We start from the raw sequence: 12,200 nt of genomic DNA, 5'->3' as shown, positions 1-12,200 counted from the left end.
CTCTCCTCTCCTCTCCTCTCCTCTCCTCTCCTCTCCTCTCCTCTCCTTTCCTCTCCCCTCCTCCCTGGCCACCAATGCCCCTCCCAGCATGCATCTGTGAGCTGAACAATGTCCTTCTTCCTCCTGATTGTCACATAGTTAGTGAGTGACAGAGATGAAAAAGACACCCTTGTAGGTCATTTGTTGCCTGGCTGCTGCTGCTTCTTCCAGACTGTTCTCTCCTGTGGTCTCAGGGTGGGGCTGTCTTAAATACGTCCCCTGATGTCAGGCTCACCCCAGTTCACTTTCTGTGATCTAAGTATCAGCCGACAGGTTCTACCTGCACTCAGTGGAAGAGCTTCTCCAAGGGCCAACCCATGGAGGAAGGGTGTGTTGGGACCATCTTACAATCCCACCACTTCACTGTATGAGAGTGAAGAGCCCAGAGCCAGATGGTCAACAACATGAATCGCTGTGCTAAATTTCCATGGAGTTTCTTCTGCTGCTCCATTTTTTAAGGTTATGCAGGTTGAACATTATGACATAGGATGCGGAAGCTACCTTTATGCCATGTGAACTTGATCAGGTCCTTCCAGTTTGTGGACTGCTTAATACCTAACTTTATTTTCAATGAGGTTAAATCTTTCAAGGTTATAGTCATCATACGGTCACTCAGCAGACACTGGTTAAGCATTTACCATGGACCAAGTACTGAACTAGGTGCCTGGAAGGTGTGGCATTTACCAGAAGATCTTCTCAGTCACTTATCCCCGAGGGTACATTAGTAGTGATCAAAGCAACCAGCCGGTCTTGCCTTCCTGAGGCTGACGTTATCATCAAGGGAAACAGACTAAGCTACATGCCTGTATGAAGCAGATAACCCCAGCGAAGGTAGTAATTACCGTGGAGGAAAATGTTCTCGTGACACAGTGGAAAGAGGGTTGTAATTTTCAAAAGTGGTCTTTAGTGCTACAGAAAATCTTGGAAGTGCCAACCAGGTGATATTCTGAAACCAGCTCTTAAAAATAATCATTAACAGAGAGCAGTGTTTATAAACCAGAGCCACAGGGAGGATCCACATGCTGCTGAAGGGGTTTCAAGTGCATGGCCCCACCCTCCAGGAGCCAGCAGCGTCTGACCCTGTACCCCCACCCCCACGCCACACAGACAAAAGGCTCAAGTCAGACTGGATGTATGCTGCCTTATACAATGAAGCAGTGGACGGCACTGTGTGTGTGTCCTACGAGTCCTGAGAGTCAGAACATTTGAGGAGGATTTGGAGGATTTGGAGTTTCTCTGGATTTAGTGACATCCTTAGAGGGACTCTGAGATGCCAACTCACACCTCCCAAAGTGGAGGAACGTTGTTTATTCTGGTTTGGGAAATGACTTGGAAGGGATAAAGGTCATCCAGAAAATGGTGAAGCTGGGGCTAAGCTCTCTCTTCAGGATTCCTCTCACTGAACCTTCAAGAAAGTGGCTCCAAAACCCTCCCTCACCATGCTTCTCCACCCTCCTTCAGCACCGTACAGTGGTCTCATGTCCTTCCATCTGCCTGGTCAGAGCCTTATAGCTTGAGAATGCTACAGAAGATGAATTTTACTTAACCCCATGCTAGATCAATGTCCTGGGGTCTATACTATTAAAACATTGCAAAACTGAGAGTCATAAGCAACAGAAGTGTCTGGGTTAGAGTTCCAGCTGTGCGCAGGGCAAGTTCCTTCTCAGGATCATGAGGCAGGATCTGCTCCAGGCTCCTAGTGTTTCTGGTCATCTTTGACATCCTTTGACTTGTTAGGACATCGCCTCCATCTCTCTCTCTCCATCTTTGTGTGGCTATGTGCATGGCTGTTCTATAGTGTCCACCAGTCACATTGGGTAAGGGTTCCATCCTTACCTCATGGATCATTAGATCTCATCTGAACTAATTATATTTGTGCTGGTCTTACGGGTCCAGGGGTTAGAACTTCAAAAGTCTTGTTGAACTCATAACAGTTTAACCCCCAACAGATGTGGTGACTATTGCAGCTCACTTCTCTGGTCATCACATCACCCTGAGATACCTCTTGGTGACTCAATTATCCTTCCATCTCTTAGAGCCTCTCAGGCAACTGTCCTTCTATTAGCCAGGGGATGTAGTGAAAGGTTATGGACCAATGAGAAGAGAGAAGAAGAAGGACATGCTAGGCAGCTGTTTCTAGCTCCCCAGAGGCAGCCCTAGCTATCCACAGGCAGCATGTGTTGGCTGCAGGAGGCCTGAGGCTGCGAGATGGACAACTTGCACTGAGATGGCCACTTTCCAGGTATAATCCAGGGTGAGGCCTAGAATTACTCTCAATTTAATCTTCCAAAGCCTGGTGGCCAGCATGGGCCAGGCTCTTCCAATTTATTCTAGCTGCACTGGTAAATATTTTCCATGGCTGACACACAGCAGGCTCCTAAGTTGTATATTCCAAGGCTTAGCACTAATCCTACCTTCTGTGAGAAGGCTTCTGGGACTTCTTCCAACCAGGGAGGTTCTCCTCTATCTCCTTCTCCCACGGTCAGCCTGCCTTATCTTGGGTATTGTGTCATGGCTGTCGGTCAAGAGACTGAATAAATGAGAGAATCATCAGGGTCATCTAGACATGGTCTTGCATATTGGGAGAGTAATTTCTAAATCCTGGGCTGCTGGGAAATTCCTCTCTCTTTTTGGCATAGCTCTTCTTTTTTTTTATTTGGAAACCAGAGATTCACATTAGAAGTGGAAGGTGATGTACAGCAGATGTATCAGTTCCTGCAGCTTATGCTAAGTGTAAAAAAAAAAACACCTCATCTAAGGTATCTTCATAAAAAAGAAGGGAAAGAAACAGTAAAGAGACTACTGGAAAGGGGATGAGGGATGAAGGAGAGGAACTAGAGAAACAGAGCTGATGCTGAAGGAAAAGGCACAGAGGAAGAGGTGGGGGCAGCTCCAGATTGGTTGCATTTACTTTAAAATTTTGTTTGTAGTCATCTGTCACTGCCAATGTTCACTGTCAACTTGACTTAGCATCACCCCACAGCACCTCTCTGGCTGTGTCTCTGAGGATGCTTCCTGGAAGACTTAACTGAGGAGAGAGAGACTCAGCTTGAGTGAAAGCAGGACCAGCCATTGGCTGGAAGCCTGGAATGGGAAGAGGGAGCACCAGCAATCATCTCTCTGCTTCCTGACTGCGCACATGATGTGACCAGCCACTTTGCATTCCTACCGTTTTGCCTTCCTCGCCGTGATGGACTGTACCTTCAAACCAGGAGCCAAAATAACCACTCTTTCTCCTTAAATTCCTTTTTTATATATATATTTGATCACAGCAATATGCTTATGAACTGTGGTGGTTTGTATATACTTTGCCCAGGGAATGGCACTATAAGGAGGTGTGGGCTTGTTGGCGTAGGTGTGTCACTGTGAGTATGGGCTTTAATGCCCTCATTCTAGCTGCCTAGAAGCCAGTCTTCTGCTAGCTTCCTTCAGAATCAAAGGTGGAACTCTCAGCTCCTCCAGCCCTTCGTCTGCTTGGACACTGCCATGCTTCTACCTTGATGATAATGGACTGAACTTCTGAATCTATAAGCTGCCCCAATTAAATGTCATCCATTATAAGACGTGCCTTAGTCATGTGTCTGTTCGTAGCAGTAAAATTCCAAGACATGAACCAAGAAAGGTTAAGTGTCTAGAGACTTAAGAACATTCTGGAAAGGTGATTAACTCTGTCCATGATCATTGAGATCCTAATTATACACATCCCCTTAGAAAATAAGAAAAAGTGAAAGCCTAAAATGAGTGCTTCACTGCTGGGGTTATGGTTCAGTTGGTAAAGTACTCGACTTTAAAGCATGAAGACCTGAGTTCAATCCCCAAAACTCACATAAATAAATCTCAGTGTGGGCATGTGTAAGAAGTGGGTTCTAGGTCAGCAAGAAATCCTGTTTCAAAAACAATACATACAGTTCTCAGAAATTATACTAGCATTTGCCTTGAAAAGATGGTACCCACACCCCAATAAGTACTTTCCCCCAACATGTACACCAGAGCACATGTCCATACCACAAATCTAGCAAGAACATTTTTGGGAGATGACCGTGACAACTTTCAGGTGTCTTACTGTAAGTTCTCTGAGAGGCCCCGACTCCAGTGCTGTGGTACTCAGGGTAGGACTCCGGGGTCAGAGGAGGAAGCCAGTGTTAGCAATAATGCCTGGGGTTGTCCTCTGTCCTCCACAACACACGCACACATACATATTCACTTCTACGTGCATGAACACACACATGTTTATGTATAAACAAAAGATACATTTTCTGTCCACAAGGCACAACTCAAGATAACATAGTGGGGTATGCAGATACTCACAGTAATATAAATCATAAGGTCACCAGTGGTGATTGCCAAGAAAACATACCAGCCACTCCACTATTGCTTTGCTCTGATATATGTTCCCTGGTTGGCATGAAGCCGAGACAGGGCTGTCCTTCAGCCCTGGCCAGACTTAATGCTTCATTACCTTGCCCACCACGGCACAGGATGCAATATGGGGCTCTGAGCAGCAATAGCTGACAGCAGACATGAGCATGAATTACTGTAGGTTTGGCACTTGGGTGCACCTCCAGCCTGGTTCCTTCTTATATCCTGAAAATAATTTGGCAGGGTACTTAACAAGCCTTGCATCTTTGCTCTTAAGTGAATTTAATCTAACAAAGACATTCTTCTGGTAAAGGTCAGTTTTCAGGCAGGGTGCAGAATACAAGCAAGGCCAAGCTGGGATATGCCAGGGACAGCCTGGGTCTTTGCAGCCACCAAGTTACAGCCATATAGGAAGAGGGAAAAGGTTTCATGGATACACAGGTTAAGTATTCACAGGGTGTGTTCCTTGTCCTGGGTGATGAGATCGACTTAGGGGTGTGTTTATGTGTTGAGTCTCCTAATTCTTACAAAATCATATACACTAGAGACATCTCCTAAGGACTTCTGTCATTACATGGAGGTTCTGCCTGTACTCCCAGGGCCACTCCAGCCAGGAAGGAAGGAAGGAAGAACTCTAACTGTTATGTGGAAAGAGCAGGAAGCTTTGAACACATAATTTAGAGCTCAGAATGTAATCAGCACTAACTGATCAAAGCTTGCTGTAGCTCCCTGCCTGACGGCTTGCCTCTGCTACCAGTCCTCAGTATCTCTGAGAAGTGTTGATTAATTTTGGCCAAAGTAGCAAAACAATAAAATCTGTGTCTGGATTTTGATGTACATTTTCAACCCTGAGAAAGGGTGCCAAGTGAGATATCTGGGGAATTTTGATACAACTTGAATTGAGGTTGCAGTGTGGTGTGGCAGTTTAGTCGGAATCCGTGTTTCATAGCTATTCTGGTACCAGGTCAGCTGGCTTGTTTATCTGATGTCACAGGCACACACACATGGGGGACTACTGACTTGGGCGTAATTTCAAGTTACCAGCATATCTATATATTCTCACTGTTTGCTACTTGGATAATTTGCAAGATGATGCTTAAATGATTGAAAATAAAAACCAATGAACTTTACAATTATTCTAGTTTTAGTTATTGCACCAATGGTATTTTGGACATGTTTATTTATACCTAAGACATTGTCACAACTATCCACTTCAGAATTTAAGGGACTTTGAGTCAGATATGTTGGTTCATACCTAAAATCACATCATACAGGTGCTGAGGCCAGGGGAATGCATGAGTTCAAGGCTGGCCTAACTGGAACAGAAAGAATAAGAGCAAGAGGAAGAGGATGAGGAAGAGGAGGAGGGGAAGGAGGAAGGGAAATGAGGAGAGGGTGGGATGAGTAGAAGGAGAAGCAGTGGAAAAAGGGGAGGAGAAGGAGGAAAAGATAAGGCAGAAGAATCCACATCATCATTTAATGTATTATTATTATTATTATCATTATTGTTATTATTATTTAATACATTATTTAATGTAAAGCAAGGACACTGAAGCCTGGGGCTGTTTCTGTCCCACCCCCGACCCCTGGCCGGTGATCTTCTGATGGGATTCTGACTTCTTGCTCTTTCTGTTAAGTCAGTTCCCACTTCCTATCTGTGATCTCACTTTCTGTGGTAACTGTTACGCATGGTCAACCACTGTCAACTGTGGTCTGAGAAAGGTTGAGTCTAGTGAAGTAAGCTTTTAAGGCGAGGAGGGAGGGAGAGGGGGAGGGAGTTCGTTCCGATGATTTTTGCCACATTGGTAACGATCATCCTGTATTATTAGATTTTGCGGTTAACGTCTTACCACCCCAATTTATTAAAATTGTGTTGTCGTTATGAGGCTGGGGATTCCAGGAAAACTTCAGTTGTCCCCTTGGAAGACATCTCTCTTGGATACGTGGGACCTGCTCTACACTGGGACACCACCATTTCTGATACAGGATAAGTGGGGATGCCCACAATATTCCACCATATTCTAGGAAGCCAGGGTCTTTCTGAGGTGTGTCCATCTGGCCTCAGTTTCCCACAGTTGCACGCTTATACTCCCAATTCCCCTGGAGATGGGCAGGGACATTTTCTCTGGACCAGTCTCCACAGAGGGGGCTCAACATTTTGACAATGTCTCAAGCGGATGAGATATTAAATTTGAGTGTCTATTTCAAAACATTACTGAGCTTGACATAACGTCCAACTATGTGGTCATTCTGCTGGCGCTGTGTTTTAGCTTTTCGTCTCCTAGAAGATGAGACTGTGCTGAGGTCTCATGACATTGGTGACTCCAATGATCCATCTCTTCCTCAGCTGTTAGAGAGAATAATTCTTTAGTCTAATTAAAAAAAAAGTATTCCATTTCAATCTGTTTAAATCCATTCAGAAAATTTTTTTGTTTTCTAAGATGGGCAGGACACTCTTTTACTTCCATTCCCAGGATACTAAGTCTTTCGGGGGGTTTTGTTTTGTTTTGTTTTAAGTTTTCTGTCTCTGTGCCTCATCCCACCCACTAAATAAGCCCTTGACCTCAGAGCTTAAGTCCTAGCACTTTCTGGTTAAATATGTCCAGTAGTGGTAACATGATTCCATATTTGTTGACTGCTGAGTGTCTGGTCTAAGCTAGACACTGAGAGAAGAGTAGAGAAGAGCCAGGGAATGGTAGGGCAGTGTCAAGGCTCCATTTTGTATAGGTAAGTTGTCTAGACTTCACTCCAAAGACAGTAAGGGGCATCAAGAAATGCTGGCTGACAGGCTGGGAAGATGGCTCAATCACAATAGTGTTTGCCACAAGCATGAGGACCTGAATCTGAACCCTAGAACCATGTGAAAACCCAAGTAAGGTGACAGCCATTTGTAATCACAGCACCAGTGTGGCAGTGACCATTTGTAGTGACAGTGAAAACGCAAGTGTGGTGGCAACCATTTGTAGTCACAGCACTGAGAAAGTTGACAGCCTAGCTAAGGGGTGAGCTCCAGGCCAGTGAGATAACCTATTTTAAAATCCAAGATGAGCATCCCCTAAGAAATGACTTCTGACCTCCTCACTCACATACACATACATACATGGGTATCCACCTGCATAAACACATGTGCACAACCCCAACCCTCCACACACAAGCCACACTGTCTACAGAGCAGGGTTACAGAGAGAGACTTCCTTTGACAATTTACCTGATCGTCATGAGTGGAGGACAGTAGATAATTCTGGGACTTCAGATGAGTGTTAGCATTGGCTCCACCCTGAGATTAGTAGAAAGAGAAGGGAAGTGGGCTCTTGTGAACTCAGTATTTATTATAAATTGACTTGAGATTGACAAGGTCACAGAAGTACATAAAATATGACCTTTTATATTAGAACAGACCAGCACACCCTAACTTCTGATCACATCTGGGATACAGGAAGCAGCACACAATCACTGGTACCAAGTGGACTCTACCTACTTCACTGTGAAGGTTTGCCTTCTTGCTAAATTATTAACCTTTTCCTTTAGAGTGAACCAGACTCTTTTTTGACCTTCCCGTCCACAGGCCCTTAGGCTTGCCTGTGAAGAGATTCCCTGTCTGAATCAGAAGTCTCTCTTCATGACTCCCAGTATGGTACTTTATCATATGACATGTTTCTAGATCTCCTTACTATCATAGATGTTTGCTGATGTTCACTGGAAGAACAATTAGACTTGTGTTAGCTCAGCTCTCTGATGTCCAGCTGCCCATCCAAGAGAAACAGTGCACATCAGAAAGCACAGATACTTCTTTACTCACATTCTGACCTCAAAGTATATGATGAAAATAAATGCTACTTTAAGCTATTCAGTTTATTCAGCTATTTGTTACACACCAGTAGCTGACTAATACAAATGCTTTGTATGGTCACCTACATGGAGTAACAGAAATGAATGGGTCTTCTTTCCCTATTGGAAGTGTCACACTTTGGGGTGGTATAAAGGAGACACTGTAGCACTGTTGCTGTGGAGGATTCCCAGCAACAAAAGAAATGGCACAAAACTAAATTGTAGCCAGAATCAGTGTAGGCAGGATGAAAGAAAATCTAGTTCAGTGGACCCTCAGAGACACACATTGCAGGTACTGGCTTGGGAGAAGTTATCCAAGAGCCAGTTAGTTCCCCTTCCCAGCTAACAGAACTGAAGTTGAATTGCTTCTGTTCTCTGCGCATCCAGACTGGGATCCCAATTCCTACCAGGAGAACAGCATCAACAGATTAACCCTAGAAGACAGCAAACCTCAAAATGCAAGCTAGTTTCAATAATAATTAAAAGTTACGGTGTTTTCATTCGTGGATTTGTTTTATAATTATTAGGCAACTATTTGGGGTTCTTTTGAACACTTATTTGTACTTATATGTATGTGTGCATGTCTTTGTGTGTGTGTGCCATACTTGTGCAGGTGCCAAGAAGACCAGAATAGGGTGTTGATCCACTTGAGCTGAAGTTACAGGTGGTTGGGAGCCAACTGCCATGGGTCCTGAGACTCAAACTTGGTCCCCTGGAAGCACAGTGTATTCTCTTAACTACTGAGCCATCTCTCCAGCCCAGCCTTCTCTCCATATGAATATAGATCTAATGTTTAGGAGGTCTTCTTGTCTTCTGAAGAACAAATACACAACCTATACAGCACAGGGCCAATCAGACAGAGCATGCACACAAGGGACCATTTTAGCCACAGTGCCTTGTGCACTCACAATAAGCACACATTCTCATTAGGACCCCCTTTCAATGCTACAGTGCAGTTTAGCCTTACAACTAATATACCCTGCACCTACTTTTCCCTATCTTATTAGATTCATCAACGCTTTATGCATGTTATGATGTTCCTTAGGAAATAGTAATCATAATCCTGGATATCAGAATGAAACAATAAAACATGACTAAGCTGAACCCTTGTTCACTAGACATTGTGATGAGGCTTTATCATTAACCAGAGTGCCTGTCTTCGGCAACACTGGGTCTTATCTGTAATTTCTTTTCTCAACTTAAATGAAGAAAATGAAATGAGGGTGTCCTGTGTTTTTGGTGAGGTTTGGTCACAGGCCCTCACCACCGCTAGGCGCGTCCTCTGCCACACACCCCACCACCCGTCTTGCGAGGCAGCTTTTACCTTGTTCAAATATTATATAGTTATTAGCTCCTGGGCCTGTGAGTCAGGCACGCTGCCTTCGCCTCCTTGTTCTGTAGCCATGCCTTTAGCATTTAGTTAAGCCTCGTGACAAAGGACACAGATGATTAATAAAGCATTTAATAAGACTTAAAGTTATAGTCAGGTTGAATTAATGAATTTTGGACATAATTCCCCAGTGATAAAGCTGAGAAATATTTGGACTCCCTCTACAGTGAGTGCAAATAGTGTGACTTTAACAACAACAGTAACAAACTGGTTGCCACAACCACAACCACGTCAATCTTCCACCTAAGGACACTTCTCACTGGTAAGCAGAGCTCACCCTGGGAGCCGGCAGTGCCAGTGAGACTAGCTAGTCTGAATAACTGAGGCAGGAGCTTCACAAGAGACCCGGGTACCACCTCTGAGGTTCTCTGGAGTCTCTGATCAGATACTGAGTCCTGTATAGAAGACAAACCTCGCTGGTGTTTGGTAGACTGTTCCAGGCTCTCTAAGCAGAGAACTTTGCAGGAAGCAGTCTGTTCGGGGTTGACATACCTCTGTGATATTCTCTCCTTGAGAGCAGAGCCCAGAATATAGCGGGAGCTTTTTACTCAGATTTGGCCTCTTTGTCTCTTATGTATGGTGGGCTGCTATCTGATTGGGTACTTAAAAACCTGGGCAGGAAGGCTAAGGATGTCTGGAATGTGGAGGAAGGGAGATTGCACTGGAGAGATGGTAATGGTGTACATACACACAGAAACATAGGCAGCCTGTGTGGCAATTTCCTGTTTGACTTCTGGGCCCTTGCAGCCTCCTACCACAGAACAGTTGCTAGGCCCCTTGAGATGGATGGAGATCCCACTTGGCACATCCTAGTGAAAGGTGTTAGAATGGTAATGAATAGAAGCTGAGGTTCCAATGTACACTTACAACTCCTCCTGTAGACCAGGCCTACAAGAGTCCACCTGTAGAAAGTTCCTAGTCCAGCCACAGAGCAAACTATGACATGAACACTGGCTGTCCTAAAAGCAGCACAGGCACTGACAAGCCAGGGAGTAAATTCACTGTTTAAAAGAAAACAGGCCACTTATAACTCAGTACTGCATCAAGAAAATCAGCCTGTACTCTAAATGCTTAGCTCCCGCTGTGTCCAAAACCCTATAAGAAACTTGCCAGGCAGGCCAAATAATCAACACAATAAATAATTAAGAGAAACTATCAGAACAAGCGGACGCATTGGTGTGATGGTTAGCTGTGGTTATCAACTTGGAGTTTAGAATCAGATAAGAAACAAACTTCTGGATGTATCTGTGAAGGCATTTCCAGAGAGCTAGCTGAGGGGAAACGACCCACTCTGGATGCAGGAAGTCCCATTTGGTACCTGGGGTTCTGAATGAACAAAAGGAAAGAGTGTCATGATTCATCTCTCTACTCCCTGACCATGCACTCTCTTTACACTTGTGTCATCTCCGCCATGGTGAACTGTTTCCCTCAGTTCTCACCCCAAATAATCCCTTCTCTGCTTTACTCACGGACTCCATTACAGCAGCGAGAAAGGCAACCAACACACAAGGTGAAACGTATCAGCCAGAAACAAATGCGAACATTCACAGAGAAGCTCCTATAAAACCACCATGTAGCTCTTCAGAGACTTAAAGGAAGGTGTGGACACCATGAACAAACAGACTATACTTTCAGTTGATAAATGAAACTATCGAAAGTAAGAAAATGATATTTCTGTTACTGAAATATGAACTACTAGAAACAGAATCCCTTCTGGACTACACGGCGGAGAAAGAAAAAGCAATGAGTGAATTCTTCAACATGTCCACAGCAGCTACTCACACTGACACTGAGGGGGGAAAGGACAGGGACGAGAGTATTGGCAGATGCTACTGAGGACCCTCTGCGGTGTGGTGAGGATGAGCTGGGAGCCCGGAGACACGAAGGAAGTCATGAGAGATAAGAGCAGGATCAAATGAGATTCTGTTGTGGAAGAGGTGTGAGAAAACACTGAATAATTTAAGCAACTGTAATGCAAATGGCTTAGATCACTTAAAGATGAAAAACTGAGACTCAGAGTTGGCTTTATCTCTCAGTGCAATACAATAAAAACACAAGGTTGAGGTTGGGCAGATGGCTGAGTGGATCAAGCGCTTTCCATACAAGCATGAGGACTGGCAGCCTAGCTAGAATATTCAGGCAAGCTCTTGAATATCTGGGTACATCGAAAGGCCCTGACTCAGTAAAATAAAAAAAAGGTGGAGAACTATTGTAGATAGTTCCAATATCAACCTCTTGACCCCTATACACATGGATGTGTGTGTGTGTGTGTATATATATATATGTAACTCTACACATACATGTATCCATATAGGTGTGAACACACACATAGTCATTAATACACCACACAGAGATACAGAACCTTTCTACTCCTAACCCCATCACCCCCTCCCCCCAAAAAAAAAGAAAGAAAGAGAACAAAGACCTACACAAAGCATCCAGATCTACTGCTGTTACTCAAGATGACCACAGTGGTACTTAATTAAGCATTATTATGCCTCTCAGTCATTAGAATAACTCTGGAATGCATTGATGTTTATTATAAGCCTACTCTAAAATGAGGATACCGAGTCATGCAGAGCTG

The sequence above is a fragment of the Grammomys surdaster genome, unplaced genomic scaffold (assembly GCF_004785775.1).
Source record: "Grammomys surdaster isolate TR1022 unplaced genomic scaffold, NIH_TR_1.0 126118, whole genome shotgun sequence".
In the NCBI taxonomy this organism is placed as follows: Eukaryota; Metazoa; Chordata; class Mammalia; order Rodentia; family Muridae; genus Grammomys; species Grammomys surdaster.
This window is presented reverse-complemented; position numbering follows the sequence as displayed.